This window comes from Suricata suricatta, chromosome 4 (assembly GCF_006229205.1).
Source record: "Suricata suricatta isolate VVHF042 chromosome 4, meerkat_22Aug2017_6uvM2_HiC, whole genome shotgun sequence".
Taxonomy (NCBI): domain Eukaryota; kingdom Metazoa; phylum Chordata; class Mammalia; order Carnivora; family Herpestidae; genus Suricata; species Suricata suricatta.
Window position 1 is genome coordinate 102,113,663 of NC_043703.1, and position 17,997 is coordinate 102,131,659.

General features: G+C 36.1%; 1 long non-coding RNA gene across 1 annotated transcript in view; it reads right to left on the reverse strand.

Annotated features, from left to right (window-relative positions):
• Nucleotides 1-1,273: 1,273 nt before the first annotated feature.
• LOC115288997 overlaps nucleotides 1,274-17,997 on the reverse strand; it is a 42,424-nt gene continuing 25,700 nt past the window's right edge. The window contains exon 3 of the long non-coding RNA XR_003907317.1: nucleotides 1,274-1,517. This is a non-coding gene — a long non-coding RNA (uncharacterized LOC115288997). The remainder of the gene's footprint in view (nucleotides 1,518-17,997) is intronic.

The window sequence follows — 17,997 nt, forward strand, 5'->3', positions numbered from 1 at the left end:
TTCTTACCTTGTTTAAGTTCCAAGCCTGAAATACAATGGTCTTTCTTAAAACCTCTTTATCTACTCTTTAGTTCAATCAATCATCAAGTTCTTTAAAATCATTCTTTAATATGTCTTAAAACTGAATTTTTATTCTCATGTATGAGGGCATTATTATTGTTCCTGAGTTATAGCGGTCATCTTCTAAATAATTTCTGTGCATATGTGTGTAAGGATAAAGTGATCAGCTGTCTTTTCTTGAAAGATTGTCCTCATTTTAACTAAATTATTTAATTGTCCATTTGAAAAATGCTTGATGATGGTACAAATAGGCATGTGAGAAAATAACTACTCCAATTTATTGAATACTTAATGACATCTCATTTGGTGTTTCCATGGCTTTATGAATATTTTTTTTATTCTCTCAGTATCCCTATCAGGTGAATACTATGAGATCTATGTTATAAAGTTTAACATATAGTATTTAAAGGTTTACTTTCTATGGGAAAAATATATTTTGTTTTTATGGAAATAATTTCATTTTATTTTTTTACTTGGCTAAATAAAAATATTCAGCTCTTCTAGACAGATTCTAATGGATTGGCTGGTTGATTGAAAGTTGACTGAAATGCAAAGTCAGGTGACCTCTGATAATGGGATGCCTTGACAGATTCTTTTACCTGAACAGGACTGTCATTTGGAAAGATACTCTGACAACATTTTATACAATGTTTTATTAAATATTCTACCACAAGGAGGGGATTCCTTAACTTTTTGTTCAATTAATAAACCTCAAAAACTAGTGGATATGCTGTTATATAGATCTGGAATAGTGAGGACTCATAGAATGGAATTCATAGGAGAATGAGAGGTCAAATGTTACAGAACCATAGAAATAAAGTGACCAGCATTTGGTGATAAAAGGAAGTTTCCAAGAGAACTCTGGAATTTTAAGGGTGGCTAGGAGAAAAGTGATGTAAGTATACAGAAGGATGGCAATTCCTGCAGTGATAGTCAGTTTGAGACTTCGGACATTCGAGTCTGATAATCCAGTAGTTTTGTCTACTTTGTTAAGATTTTAAATGATTATTCTTTCTCTTTTCAAGCAATTGGTGTTAGTTTCTCCTAGTTCTGTCGTACTTTATATATAAATTCCAGTCTTCATTTCATTATCTATGTCTATTGAAGGAAAGTCTCAAGAAAGTAATTTAGACTAGCATATTTCTTCTTATGGACATTTATATGGCAAGTCAGCTTTTTGATTGTTGAATAATATTAGTGTATATAGCAAATTACCACAAATTTAGCAGCTTACAACAGTACTCATTATTTTAGAGTTTTTGTGGGTCAAAAGTTTGGGCACAGCTTAACTGAATTCTCTGCTTAGAGTATCATAGGCTGCAATCAAGGTGTTGTCCAGGACTGGGTTCTTAGGTGGAGATTCAGCTAGGAAGTGTCCACTTCCCTTTTTGCATGGTTGTTGGTACCATTTGTTTCCTTGTGATTTTAAGTTTCATGGAAGCTTGTTTTTTCAAAGCCTGCAAGGGAAGAAGGGAGATTGAGTCTTATATAATGCAACATAAATGCAGGACTGAAAGCCTATGGCTGTGGTAGCATCTGTTGGTAGGAAGCAAAGCACAGGTCCTGCTTTTAAGCTCATGGGGAGGGAATTTACAAAGTTATGACTACCAGAAGGCAGAGATCATGGGGCTGCCTTAAAGTCTGTCTGCCACAGGGGAATATAGGAATTGGTTTATAATGAAAAGTTTTCTATAACTTTAATTTCTTTTCATATATCTTTGCACATGAACATATTAACTTTGGTTAATGAGGCTTTAGGGCACATGGGTGACTCAGTTGGTTGGACATCTGACTCTTGATTTCAGCTGGGGTCATGGTCCCAGGGTCATGGGATTATGGCCCCACATTGGGCTTCACAGTGAGCATGGAACCTGTTTGAGATTCTCTCTCTCTCCATCCCCTGCTGCCCCTCCCTTACTCATGTGTGCACACATGTGCACATGTGTGCACACGCTCTTTCTCTCTCAAATAAAAATAAACATTTAAAAATGAGGATTTAATGCTGTTACCAGTTTTCTCTTGTTGTGCTAACTAATAGCAATATGTGTACTACCATGAAATAATGTTTGCTCTATGTTTTTTCTAGCTCTATTGAGATGTTCTTGGCATATAATATATGTGAGTTTAAGCAACACAATATGATGATTTTATACACATGTATATTGTTGAATATCTATCACAATAAGGTTAGTTAACACATCCACTTCACATAATTACTTTTCAATCTGTGCTGCACCCCCCAAAACATGTAGGATCTACTGTTAACAACTTTCAAGCAAATAATACAATAACTTTAAATAGAATGATCATGCTATACATTAGATCCGCAGAAATTATTCATCTTGTAGATGGAAGTTTGTACACTTAATAACAATATCTCCCCATTTCCTCAACCCCCAGCTCTTGCCAACCACTATTCTACTCTCTATTTCTAGGAGTATAGCTTTTTCAGATTCCACACATAAATGAGAACAGTTTCTCTTAGTCTGACTTACTTCACTTAGCATAATGCCTCAATGTTCATCCATGTTATAACAAATAACAGGTTGGACTTCTTTTTTCATGGCTTAATAATCTTCCATTAAATATATACTTTTTCTTTATTTTTTTTAATGTTTATTTGAGAGAGAGAGAGAGAGCTATCAAGCAGGGGAGGGTTAGAGAGATAGGGAACAGAGGATCTGAAGTGAGCTCTGTAGTGACAGCAGAGAGCTGGATGTGGGGTTCGAACATGTGAACCACAAGATGGTGACCTGAGACAGAGTCAGATGCTTAACTGACTGAGGCACCCAGGTGCCCCTATACTCATTTTCTTTATCCATATACCTTCCAATGGGCACTTGGGTTGTTTCCATGTGTTGGCTATTGTAAAGAATGCTTCAGTAGACATTGGAGTGCACATATCTCTTCAACATAGTGATCTCATTACCTTAGCTTGTATGCATGTAAGTGGGATTGCAGGATCATATAGTAGTTCTATTTTTAATTTTTTGAGAATCCTCTATATACTATTTTCCAAAGTGGCCTTAACAATTTACATTCCCACCAATAGTGCACAAATGTTCCCTCGTCTCATGTTCTTTCCAACCTTTTGTTATCTTTTTTTTTTTTAATAAAAGCTATTTCAATGGGTGTGAAGTGATTTTTCATTGTAGGATTGATTTGCATTTCCCTGGTGGTTAGAGATTTTGAGCATCTTTTTATGTACTTGTTGGCACTTTGCATGTCTTCCTTGAAAAAATGTCTATTTAAAGTTTTGGTCCATTTTTTTTAAAACTTATTTATTTAGATAGAGTGAAAGCATGAGTGGAGGAGGGGTAGAGAGAGAAAGAGGGAGAGAGAGAATCCCAAGCATGCTCTGTAATTTCAGCAAAGAACCTTACCTGGGACTTGACTTCTGAATCTCAAGATCATTACTTGAGCAGAAACCAAGAGTTGCAAGCTTAACCAACTGAGCCACCAAGATGCCACCCAGATGCCACCCAGATGCACCCCCCCCTTCTAAGGCCATTTTTCAATTGGATTATTATTATTTGTGTGTGTGTGTGTGTGTGTGTGTGTGTGTGTTGAGTTGTAAGAGTCCTTATATATTTTTGCTATTACCCCCTTTTGAGATTGCAAATATCTTCTCCCATTAGATTGCCTTTTCATTTTGTTGACTTTGTTTTCTGTGCAGAAGATTTTAGTTTGGTGCAGTCCCACTTGTTTATTTTTGCTTTTCTTGCTTGCACTTTTGGTGTCACATCCAAAAAATCATTGCCAAGACCAGTATCAATGAGCTTTTTCTCTGTTTTCTTCTAGGAGTTTCATAATTTGGGGTCTTATTTAGCCTTTAATTGATACTGAGTTAAATTTTGTGACTGGTATAAGATAGGGGTCCAATTTCACTGTTTTGAGCAATTCAGTTTCCCCAGCAACATTTATTGAAGAGATTGTCTTTCCTCCACTGAATATTCTTGACTCCATTATCAAATATTAGTTGGCCTTATATTCACATGTTTATTTCTGGGCTCTCCACTGAGTTTCATTGACCTATGTGCTTGTTTTGATTGCCAGTACAGGACTGTTTTGAATACTGTAGCTTTGTAATAAAATTTTGAAATCAAGAATAGTGATGCCTTCGCTTTATTCTTTTTCAGGATTACATTGGCTATATTTTGGGTCTTTTGTGGGTCTATAGAAATTTTAAGATTTTTTTTTATTTCTGTGAAAGATGCCGTTGGAATTTATATAAGATTGCCTTGAATATATAAGTAGATTTTGGTAGTGGGGGCGTTTTAACAATATTAGCTCTTCTGCTCCATGAGCATGAGGTATCTTTCCATTTATTTATGTCTTCTTCAGTTTCTTTCAACAGTATCTTGTAGTTTTCGATAGACAGATCTTTGACTCTTTTGGTTAAATTTATTGCTAGATATTTTGCAGATTAAAAAAAATTAACATTTATCTATTTTTGAGAGATGGAGGGAGATGGCATGAACAGGGAACTAACAGAGGGAGAGAGACACAGAATCCGAAGCCGTTTCCAGGCTCTGAGCTGTCAGCACAGAGGCTGGTGTGGGGCCCCAATTCACAGATATGAGATCGTGACCTGAGCCAAGGACACACTCAACCAACTGAGCCACCGAGGTGCCCCTGCAGACTTTGATATTAGTGTAAATAGGATTTTTCTCTTTTCCATATAGGTCATTGCTTCTATACAGAAATACAGTTTATTTTCAGATACTGGTTTTGCAACTTTACGGAATGTGTTTATTCTGTTTTTGGGTGGTGTTTTTAGGGTTTTCTACATAGAGATCATATCATCTGCAAACAGAGACATTTTAATTTCTTTCTGGTAGAATATCTTTGTTTTTTCTTGGCTAATTGTTCTGGTTGGGACTTCCAATACTATGTTGAATTAAAATGATGGGAGTGGGTAATTGTTCCAGATCTTAGAAGAAAAGCTTTCAAGTTCTCTCTATTGAGTATGATGTTAGTGTGAGATTGTCATATATGGCCTCTATTATGTGGATGTACATTTCTTCTATACCCAATTAATTGAGAGTTTTTATAATGAACCAATGTTGAATTTTATTAAATGCTTTTTCTGCATCTATTGAGATGGTCACGTGATTTTTATTTCATTCATATATCACCTTCATTTATTGATTTGTGTATGTTGAACTATTTTTATGTCCCAGGGATGAATTTTACTTGATTCTTGGTGTATGATCCACTGAATGCACTGTTGAATTCCCTTTGCTAGTATTTTGTTTAGAATTTTCTAAATCTAGATTTATCAGGAATATTGGCAGATAGTGTTCTTTTCTTGTATGTCCCTTTCTGGCTTTGGTATCAGGGTAATAATGCTAGTCTTATAAAATGAATTTGAAAGTGTGCTCTCCTCTTCAGTTTTTGGAAGAGTATGACAAGAATCGGTGTCAATTCTCTTTAAATTTAGTAGTGTTCACCAGTGAAATCATCTGCTCCTGGGCTGTTTTGGTTGGCTGGTTTATGCTTACTGTTTTAATCCCCCTACTCATTATTTGTCCCCTCAAATTTTCTATTTCTTCATGATTCAGTCTTGGGTAGATTGTATGTTTCTAGGAATTCATCTATTTCTTTAAGGTGATTTGATTTATTGGCATGTAATTATTCATAGGATATTATGATCCTTTGTGCTTCTTTGTTATCAGTTGTTATGTCTCCACTTTCATTTGTGGTTAATTTGAGAATCCTCCATTTTATTTTTGGTTAGTCTAGCTAAAGTTTGTCAATTTGTTTATGTTTTCAAAAACCAGGTTTTAGTTTGGTTGATGTTTTCTATTATTTTTATAGGTCTCTATTTTGTTTACTTTTGCTCTAGTCTTTGTTATTTTCTATATTGTGATAATTTTATGCTTAGTTTATTCTTCTAGTTTTCTGAGGTGTAAAGTTGGGTTGCTTGTTTGAAATCTCACTCTTTTATAATTTAAGTATTTATCACTATGAATTTCTCTCTTCAGATTGCTTTTGTTTTATGCTGTAAATTTTTGTGTTGTAATTCCATTTTCAACTGTGTCAAACTATATTTTGATTTCCCTTTTGATTACTTCTTTGATCTACTTGTTGCTTAGAAGTATGCTGTTTAATTTCCACACATTTGTGTATTTTTAGGTTTTGCTTTGTTATTGATTTTTAGTTTTACACTGCTATATTTGGAAAAGATACTTGGTATGATTTCAGTCTTTTAGATTTGCTGAGGCTTGTTTTGTGACCTAACATATGATCTGTCCTGGTGAAAAAACTCTTATGTGACTGTTGGGTGCAATGTTCTGTGCATGTCTGTTAGTCCAGTGTTGCCTTATTGATTTTCTGTCTATATGATCAATCTATCCATTGTTGAAAGTGGGGGTATCGAAGCCCTGTACTATTATTGAATTTCTGTCTATGTCTTCCTTTACATCTGCTAGTATTTGCTTTATATATTAGGTGCTCTGATATAGGGTGCATGTATATTTACATTTGTTATATCCTCTGGATGAACTGACCTCTTTATCATTATATAGTGAACTTCTTTGCCTTTTGTGACAGTTTTTGACTTAAAATCTATTTTGCATGATATTAAGTTTAGCTTTCCCTGCTCACATTTGTTTTCTATTTGCGTGGAATGTCTTTTCTATCCCTTCATTTTGAGCCTGTGCATATCCTTAATACTGAAGTATAGACAGCATATAGTTGGATCTTGTCTTCTTGTTTTTTAATCCATTCAGCTGCTCAAAGCCTTTTGCCTCAGGAAATTAATATATTAACATATAAAATAATTATTGATAGGTAAAGACTTAATAATGCTATTTTATTTTCTGGCTGTTTTGTAGTTTCTTTGTTCCTTTCTTTTGTTAATTGATCTTTTGTTAATTTGTCTTTGTTAGTGATGTTTTGATTCTCTTCTCTTTTTCTTTTGGCTATCAACTTTAGGTTTTAGGTTTGTGATTACATGAAGCTTATATATAAGGTATTTTGTAGATATAACAGTCTATTTTAAGATGATAACAACTGACCTTCAATCACATATGAAAATCTTACCCTTTTACTCTCTTTCTATTTTGTTTTTGATGTCCTATTTATGAAGTTTTGTATCATTTATCCATTAACAAATTATTGCAGCTATATTTATTTTTAATGCTCTTATTCTTTAAATCTTTTTTTACAAGAGTTAAGGAGTTAAAATACCACAGTAATAGAGTATTAGAGTATTCTGAAGTTGACCATATACTTGCCTTTTTGATTATGCTTGATATTTTATGTTTTTAGTTAATAATTAGTATCCTATCATTTCAGCTTGAAGAACACCTCCCAGTATCTCATGAGGCAGGCCTAGTGGTGATAAACTTCTTCAACTTTTGTGTGTTTGGAAAGTATCTCTCTTTCATTCCTAGAAGAACACTTTGCTGGGTAAAATATTCTTGAGCATTTCTTCTCTCAGCAGTTTGAATATATTCTCTTCCTCTCTCCCGGTCCTTTAGGTTTCTGCTAAGAAATCTACTGATAGCCTTATGGGGATTCCTTTATATATGAAAATGTCTTTCTCTTGCTGTGTTTAAAATTCTTTTTGTCTTTGATTATAGACAGGTTTATTATAATGTATATGGAAAAGATCATTTTGAGTTGAAATTTGAGGGTGACCTATTAGCTTTCTGAAATTAAATGTTCAAATCTATCCTCCAATTTTGGAATTTCTCAGGCATTATTTCATTAAATAAGCTTTCTTCCTCTTTTCTGATACAGTGACTCTAGTAATGTGTAGATTGTTTATTTTAATGGTATTCTATAATTCAAGTAGACTTTCTTCTCTCTTTTTAATTTTGTTTTGCCTTTTGCTCCTATGACTGGATGATTTCAGATGACCTGTCTTCCACCTTATTAATTCTTCTACTCTATTGAGTGTTCTGTTGTAGCTTTTTATTCAGTTCTTCAGCTCAGTCAATGCATTTCTCAACTCTAGGAATTCTATTTTTTTAAAAGGTTTCTGTTTCTTTGATAAACTTCTCTTTGGTTCCTGTATTGTTTTCCTAATTTCATTTAGTTTTCCTATGGTTTTTTTTGTTGTTGTTGTTGTTATTGTTGTTCATTGAATTTCTTTTTTTTAATTTTTTTATGTTTTTTTATTTATTTTTGAGAAACAGAGAGAGACAGCACTAGCAGGGGAGGATCAGAGAGAGAGAGAGAGACACAAAATCTAAAGCAGGCTCCAGGCTCTGAGCTAGCTGTCAGCATAGAGCCTGACGCAGGGCTTGAACCCACAAACCATCAGATCATGACCTGAACCAAAGCTAGATGCTTAACCGACTGTGCCCCTCATTGAATTTCTTTAAGAGGATTACTCTGAATTATTTTCAGGCAGTTCTAGATCCTTTTCTTAGGGCCATTCATTAGAGTTTGTTGGAAGCCATTTTCTGAACTCATTATGTTTAGAAAAAACCCCCCAAAACAAAATTCTTTGTGAGGTGGGTTTGCAAGGCCTCCCGCCGTCAGGAGGTGACCAATGTCTACTCCCCACTCAATTATTTTTGCTTAAGCACTGACCCCCAAGGTGCCTTGTTGATTGGTATCAGGAGTGACTTATCCCCTTTATCCTAAAAATATGCTGATTGCACCTTGTGAAGGAACTTATAGAAGTTTCTTCTTTTGTGTTTGTGGGAGCAAATATTACATTTCCTGAGAACCCTGTTTTTCTTCCCTTCAAGAAAACAGGCTGTTGACCCCTGCTCACAAAGAACTAGCTTTTGCTTTTGCTATGCTAAAAACATTGCCTTGTATTTGAATGCTGAGGATACCTTCCTTCCCCATATGATAAGCATCTAAATCACTTACATCGATAACTATTGATAAAGATTATGCATGAGTCTTCTACTAATCTATGTTCTGGAAAATTTTTACATACCAAGAATTTGTCATCAGGAACAGTGTCTAAGACAATTGCCACTCCTGTTTTGTACCCCACACATTTTTTTCAGTAAATAAAGCTGACTCTCTGGTCAGTGCAGAGATGCCTGCCTGGTGATCAAAAAGAAACTGAGGTGCTCTCACTCCCTTTTGCCAATACCATCCATCCTGCCGGGAGCCCTGGACCTGCTGGACATGGACTCTGGCAAGAGTTGTATTCATTTTCTTTGGTGGAGTCGTGTTTCCTTAATTATTCATGATCCTGTGGCCTCGCATTGGTGCCTGTACATTTGAGGAAGTGGGCACGTCTTCCAATCTTGACTGATTGGCTTTTGGCAGGCAAAGCCCATCACCAGTCAGCCTGTCCAGAGATTCTGGGTAGACCATAGGGTGGTGTCTAAAGGCAGACTTGCTGCTGATATCCTCGGGTGGGCAGGTGTGGTACCTGAATCAGCAAGTGGGTGGTCTTCTTGTTTCTGTACACAGGGACGAGCCTGATGCCTGGGACCCTGTGGGTGGGCCTGGGACTTGGATCGGTGTTGGCTGGCTTGGACCATGGCTCATAGGGCCAACCAGGCCCTGGGCACCACAGAGATGTGCTTGGCATCTGGATCTAACAGAGGCTGGTCCAGGAGTGAGATGGGCTGGAAGCCTGGGGTCATGGGGCAGGAGTGAGCTTGAAGCTTGGGGACATGGGAGTTTGCCTATAACCTGGCTCAGGGGGCTGGCTTAGCAGTTGAGTCTGCTGAGACCAGACTGTCACTGGGAAGGACTGGGAACCTGCGTCTAGGGAGACTGGTCTAGAACCTATGTTCATGAGGGCTGGGCTGATAGTTGGATGGGCTGGGGGTTTGGGTATCTGGTAGTCAGCCTGGTGTTCGGCCCACCTTGGAGCCTAGGCTCATGGAATCCTGAGGCTATAGGAACTTCTTAGCACCATGGGAATGTCGTGGGGCTGCTGGAGAGGGCAGGTGCCAGGGTGAGCCAGGGGGCTGGGTTTATAGGAGCCTGATGGAAGCTCCTATAAACCCTGGTGTTAGCCAGGAGTTAGCCTGGTGCTGGGGTGGGATGGTTCTGTCATCTGTGGTAAACCGGGTGCTCAAGTAGCTCTCCTCCCATGGGAAGGCTGTCTCTCTCTGTACTGCACTGCTCTGGGCTTGGGGGAGGGATGATGACAGTAGTATAAATCAATGTTTCCTACTTCTTTGATGATTCTTTTCTAATTGCTTTGCTTCATCTATGTGCTGTAGTCACTCATCTAGAATTCTTGTCTCTTGTGAAATAATTGTCACATGTGGGTAGTTGTTCCAATTAATGTTTCTGGAGGAGAGGACTAGCTATAAGAGATTCCCATGCTGCCATTTTTCTGCTGTTACTCACCCATATTTTAAGTTGTTCTTCCATCTTAGATATTAAGTATAATAGAAACAAAGAAAAAAACCCAACAAACTAGAAAACCAGATTCAAAACAAGAAAACCAAGCAAGTAAACAAATATGACAGAATACTAAACATCTAATGGTATAAATCTAACATCACTTGTTCATGTTTTACTTGCTCAGACTGGCTCAGTGCATCCCACTGTTCCAGGAAACCTGAGTTTAGGAATAGCTTTCCTAAGCAATTATGAGGGTTAAATCTAGGAACAGATATAGAGTTCCTAAAGGCAATAGGATCCAGAGAAATATCTATCATCTCTAAGTCTGTTGTGCTTCCTCCAATCTCTAGTTATTTACCAATATGTTTTTAATGAAGCAACTTAGTTCATAGAGCGAAAGAAGCAAAAATGTCCCTCAGAATGGTAACTCTCCTCTCATTACATGTTTAATTTAAAAAATAAATTTATATACTCTCTCCTTTGCATCTGATTGCTGAGTAATTGAGTTTTCTGGAGATATTGTGGGTGATGAGAAGTGTGTGAGAAAAATAGCAAATCCTTTGCCTGGCATTTTGGTTTTAGCTTTTGAATTATGCCTTCTGTCCCCATAAAGATTCTTGTAGTGATGAGTTCAAAATTTTTAGTTGTGTTTTGATTTATTAGGATAGTAACACGAACAAAATCAAATTGTAAATATTTTGTACAAATGTTTATTACTTTGGTTTTGGTTAGGATTTTCTTTTGGTTATTTGTTTGGAAGAAAGATTTTTGAATCTTTAATCAACTTAAAATGCTGTATATTGATCCATTGGTTAAACATGTAACTCTAAACCTTTATAATCAAGTTTAAATAAAGCTTTTAGACCCAAAATATTTTAATTTCATCATATTGTAGTCAAAGAATATGGGCTTATACAGATAGTAGCCCTAGAAGAATTATCTTTATTTGGAATTATCACACCAACAAATGAATTACTTGATGGCTGAACTTACATGTTCACTAACATGTGGTTTTCTAAATAGTTAACTTCGTGTGTATGCATAGATAGATAGATAGATAGGATATGAGTTTTACTTAATGGTAAACATCATTGTAAGGCCACAGAGAGGATGCAGAAAACTGAGGTCAGAAATAAATGTAAAAGGCCTTTATTGGGAATGCTCTCAAGTGAGGTTCCCTGGTCTGGACAGAATGGGCCAGAGAAGTTGCACCCAGGGGTGGGGTGGCGGGTTTTTATGAGGTTGGTTGGGGGGAGGGGGGAATAGAGTATTGGTATGTCCGTATAGGGTAGTTTTTTTTTTTTGCGTCAATTCCTTGTTCCAGGTGAGGACATGTCCTTCGCTCATGGCAGGAAGGCGGGCGTCTGAAGGTCACACCTGCCTCCGTGGCCAACAGTCGTTTTTGGACAGTATTTTCAGTCCCTCCTTAGTGAGGAATTGGTGACACTCTTAGCCACATCAGGTCCAGAGAAATGTTTCTCTTATGATTCTGTTTTATTTTTTTAATAGAATTGTCTTTTATTGTTGAAGGCGTAAGAGGTGGGGGCGGGGAGGAGAGGCAGAGAGAGAGGGAGACACAGAATATAGAATATGAAACAGGCCCCAGGCTCTGAGCTGTCAGCACAGAGCCAGATGCAGGGCTCAAACCTACAAGCTGTGAGATCATGACCTGAGCCAAAGTCAGATGCCCAACTACAGAGACACCCTAAGTTTTTTGAGTTTCATCCTTATAGAGGTTAGATTGAGGAAGCTATTGCAGGCTGTATTCAGTTTCTTTCTGTAGTTTCTTAACTATACTCCTGTGGTTCAACCTACTATTTTGTCTGATTTTTTGTTTTATAGGTATGTGAAATCTAGAAGTTAAAGAGTTTTCTCTCTTCCAGTATATATTTAGCAAGAGGCTATGGCTGCCCTAGAAAGTAATAATTTCTCTATGCTATTTATTTTTTTTTCCATAATATTTTATTGTCAAATTGTTTTCCGTACAACACCCAGTGCTCTTCCCCTCAAGTGCCCTCCACCATCACCACCACCCTCTATGCTATTTAGACAGACATCTCAGGTTACAGATTTTGCTCTCAGGTTGTTTTGGGATAAGGAATGACCTCTATGTTGAGTGTTCTGAAAATGATTGGTTGCAATATTCATGAAGCATTAAGTCAGTTTCCTTCTAGGTTTACTATTAAATTACCAGGATTCTGCTGTTTACCTGGTTCATTTTATTGTGTGTGTGAGATAGCATCTATAGAGATTTGTAAGCTTTTCAAACCAAAGAGCCAAAACTATCTCTGTTAAGTAAGTGCTATGAAATGAGGCAGTGTGAAAATAAGAGCTGAGATTTTGAATATTTGTATCACAATTCATTCCTTCTTCACACTCAGTTCTTGACTCTATGCCTAGAAGCCCATCCTTCCTCTGTACGTGGTACCATTTCTTATACTGTAACTATTCTCCCTTCAACCTCTTACAGTAACTAGGTAACATGGAGTGTTTTGACCCCAGACTTAAAATTTAATAATTAAAATTTATTTATCTCTTTTATCTTGTTTAGTAGTTTCACTTTGAGAGATAACATTGAAAATAATTTCTTAAAGGTTACATGCTAAGGGGTATATGTTCTTAGGGGTATCTTGGAACTACTGATGTTTAAAGCTAAAATGTATTATTTTAATTTAAGCAATATATTTTGGAAGAGACAGGTCATATTACAAGGTCTCTTGGTTTTAAGAAGATAGGGTCTGTCTCTATAGAGCAACAATGACTTCTGTTTATGACTAATTAGTGTAATGGAAACTGGAAAGAAAAAAATTCTCGAAAGGAAGGGATACTTGCCATTTCCAGATATCTTCTTTAGAACATATATAAGACTTTTTGCAAATACAACACAGCAATGCTTAGAATTTTCCATTGGATTTTAAGTGAACACAAGTCAGGGAATTATTAAAGAAAAACAGATTTTTCTCCCTAACGTGAATATGACTTCCATTGTTTTGGCTTGTCTCCATTCATAGGCCATGAAGCTTAGAATTTTAACTTTTTACCAAATTTATTTTAAGGACTAGCTAGTTTTAAAATCTCTCTGGATATGTGTATTGTTTATTTGGTTGTATGTTTCTCCTGCTGACCAGTGCACCGAAGGAAGCTATAGTATATGTAGAGCTCAAATGCTCAGCTGGGAATATTTGAGATTCTAAAGCCTTAATAGCAAGCCATACAATATTTCCCCAAACTATAACGGTGGAAAAGCAGAGATATTTTTAAATGTCTGCTGAGCTTTTGGAAATAAATCTACTTCTCTGAAGTTATAGCTGTCATGTCTAAGCATCATAGGATACTGAGGCTAGAATAACCCGGAGATAATGCTTTCATCTCATAGTATCATAGATAATAAAAGTGAGACTCAAAATGAAGGAGAAGTCCCAAGGTAATATAAGTAGTTATTGGTCAAATGAGTCATAACCACATCTCTTACTGTTCCTTTTTCACCATATGATGCGTAATGCACACCTTTCTTTGAAAGTAGGTATTTGGCCCAGAAGAATTGCCTTAGATATCTAATTATATGAGGATTACAAGGCTGAGAAATAGTGATAGCTCAACGTCAACTCATTGATCTAATGCAGATTCACAATGAATGTAATTAATATACCATTATGGAATCATCAAATATGAGTATTAGGTCCTTTTATCTTAATTGCTTGTAGAAAAGATATTTTATTTTCCTTTTCATATACAGAGATGACTCAACAAGCCTCACGTTTATTACCTCTTTAAAAATTCTAGAAAGAGATTAATTGTTCTCACTGACATCATTCTCTGGAGAGCTAATTTTAACCAAAAATAAATTAAAGTAGCTCCATTCCATCCTCCTTAATGTCCCTTGGCTACACCTCCCCAAATACCAGAATCGCATGGGATTTACAATCAGCCTATATAATTAAACTGTTCAGTTGTCGTGGCTTCATAAAGTTTGATAACAATGAAAACGAGTTGGTGTCTGGATTATTTCTAGGATATTTAGTATAAGTCTAGCAAACTGAAGAAAACTTAGATGCAAATAAAAATTACAACCTCTTCACTTTGCATTTTTAACACATACAACCTTGTAATTCACTGGTTAGAATATTCACTTCATGGATTTTTGTTGTAAGTTGCTAAAGTATAGAAACATAAATTAATGTGAAAAATTTGCTTTAGACTTCATCTCTTTACTATTCATATTCAAGTTCTTAATTGGAATGAGTTCAAAATCTATATATCAGTGCTGTTTATTTAATTTTTTAATTTTGAGGTGCCTCCTTAGAGTAGTAGGCAGCTTGTCAGTCTCATAATTTTGATATGACTCTGTCTTTTAGTCTTTGTTTTCTTATCTATAAAATGGGGATCATGATAGTTCTAACATAACTGGAGGTTTGCACAAAATGATAAAAAAAAATCCTGTATACTTGAAAATATTTTGCATGTTTTCAAAATACCTTGGTATATCTATTTATGATTGCATTCTATTAAGACTGCAATTTGAGGAGATGCTGCTAGTTTCATTTCTAACTCAAATTCTACAGCATCCACATCTCATCACAAAACACATCACCACTTCTATAAAGAGCCAATTCATTTGTCTCAGGCCAGTGGAAATGCCTTTCTCATCTCTTCTGCTCCCTGTAGCATATTAATTACAGTACTGATTATTATTCATCTTTGTATCTCTCTAGCTTGATAACTGGCACTCATTCAATGAGTATTCTTGTTTCAGACCTAGATGCCTAGAATAATCTGTAGCTATCATTGTATAGCATTTTGTGAAGAGCCAGTAAATAGTTATTTAAGACCCTACTCCTAAGAAAATTTTGGGAAGATCAAATGCATAGTCACCTTTGCATCTGCCAGTTTTTACTATATTTCTAAAAAAGAATAGAAATAGGAAACATCACTCAACAGACAAAGGATGGGTTGATTATTGCAAAATGTTCTTCCCTCTACTCTTGAAAGTGTAACTTGGCAGTAGTTCTCACTTCAGAGGTTTGGAAGTGTTGAAATGAAGCCGAGCTTCATTCTTCTCTATACCTGATCACCCACTTCCACTAAATACAATGGACAGCAGTTATCATCTATCTGCCTTCTTGTATGGACTTTTGAGATTATTTTTGCAACGTATTTTGAGGCCATTAAGAGAGAGCCACTCCAAACATATACTGGCATTTTCTGTTCCTAAATTTCAGTGCTTATCTTAAAAGTTAATATTTTCCTCTTGGCATTCTTGTAAACTGGCATAAAAGTTTTCCGTACTGTGTTATTAAGCCCCCATGCTCTTTTGCTGAAAGAAGAGGAACACATCTGAATTTTATGAAATATTGGTCTTATGCTCAGTAAAGCACAAAACGTTCTAAAATATTGTCTCTGAAAACATAATAGGGCAATAGCACAACACTCTTAAAGGATAAAGTCATTCAAAGCAGCACTTCACAGAGATCATTTCCTGAGAATGGCATTCTTCTCTCAGAGTTCCGATCCTCCTTCACTTTATTATTGATGTAGAGGGTCTTGTTCTTAGTCTAAACAGTTTCCTCTTGTGCTTTTTGAAACAGAACGTTTCCCATGTACTTGGGTATCATGACTTAAGAAAGATGAAATTGGAAACACAAGGATTTTCTATTGCCATTCTTGTTATCTCAACTGTAATATAAATGTTTGTGGTTTAGATGGTTTTGGTGCCTCCCAGCTTTCTAAAACACCCCTAACCATGATTTCCTTCTTCAACTTTTCTTTCCAATAACAAGTCTAATTTTCTAAAAAGTGTCTAATCATACCCTTATGCTTCTCAAAACCCATCACTGATAGCCACTGCTTACATATAAAATCCAAACATCTTAGCCTGGCATCCAAAACCCTCCATGATGTGACCCTAACCTGCTTCTTAGCCTTAACTCATTTGTTCCCTAGATGAACTGGTATTCTCCACAAACTGTATTCTAGTCAATGTATATTTAATCTGTTGTTTTAAGTTTTTATTTCCCCAGCTTTTTCAGCCTCTGCTTTTCCTGTTACCGTAATTTAGGCCATTTTCAAATCCAATCTTTTCCAACTGTCCTGGGGGAAATGACTCCTATAATTTTGAAGGTTCAGTACTACCCTTAGTATAACTATTTTTGTTAGTATTGCTGTGGTTTTTATATGTTTCTTACATCTCTCACTGTACTAATAGCACCGTAAGTCAAAGTTAACAAGTCAACCATGATTATCATCCTCACAAGATAATATTCCTACTCTGTGCTCAAATATGTGTTGCTTGAAGTTAGCTAAGACCATTTATCATTCCTTGATGGTTAGTGTTGCAGGTGCTGCATCAGAAGTTGTAAATGTACTTTTTATAAATGTAATAAATCCACAATGATACTGTAAGATAACTACTTTTACTATTAATTTTTTAAAGGGAAAACAAAGATTAATAAAAAATGAAGTGACTTGTCTAGGCCATAAAGTGTCCAGGACAGGGTTTAGAACAGATTTATTTCATTTAAGAACTTGATCCCCCTAAGATTTAGGATTAAAGTCCAGTAAAGATTTTAATAGAAAAACAAAAGCAAAAGAAGAAACATTTGTGCAAAGCCTGCCAGACAATTTTTTTGAGACCACGGCCTCCTCACACTTCTCAGACAACTTGAGTATGAGAAATATCCAAAATTGAAACATTTTAGGGATAACTTCTTGTCATAGATCGTATGCATATGCTATGTTTACTGCTAAAGGGATGGATTCTCTGGTGATTATTATGCTTGAAGTTGGTATATTTGGGATTGGCTGTTGTTGAATTTGTAAAGGTAGAGAAGGTGGTGTTCTATATGATTTTGTGTGACTTGGGTCAAATTTACTGGGGGATAATGTGACCTACACGAGCCCCTCCAAATGTTTTTAGTCTGCTTCCACTGGGAACTCTTGTTAAGATCTGATTTCTTAGCTAATGTCAGTCAAAGCTGTCCCTCAGTGGTTTAATATTATGTCACCTGTCTTAGATCTGGTGACTGGGTTGTGACTGCTAACTGATTTTATTCCTGTGTCCCTTTCACTGTCAGGACACATCTCGGTACATCTGGAACTGATTTCTCTAGGGAAAGAGTTTAAATGTGGACATGGGAAATGAAAACTCAAGCATAGTGTGAGATTTTCCAAGGATATAAACAGCCAAAATGTATTTAAACAAAACTGCTTCCTAAAAGGGTTTACTAAAGAATAGGCGGAACAACTGGGGTATAGAAGTCAGAGTGGGTGACCTAAAGCAAAAAGAGCAGATGAGAAGATCTGGGTTAGAGAAGCCTAGAACTAAGGGACTTAGAGAGAACATGGGAGGGTTAGGACAAGAATGATCTTTGGGAGTCCAGAACATGTTCTGAGATGAGTCACATAATGCCATAGGCAAAAAGCTTGCTTATTTTAAGAGCTTATGCCACTCTTCATATAGTCCTTGTTTTTCCATTTTAAAGTAGCCATCTTTACAAGTTGTCTCTGTTATTTACTTTTTTTTTCATTTTGCATTTTCTTTCATTATCTACTCAAAGTCATGCCTACTGCACCTCTAAACATTTCACTAAATCCAATTATACAGCAAACACTCCGAAAATAAACTTAGATTGTATTGCAGTTTCACTTAACAGTATA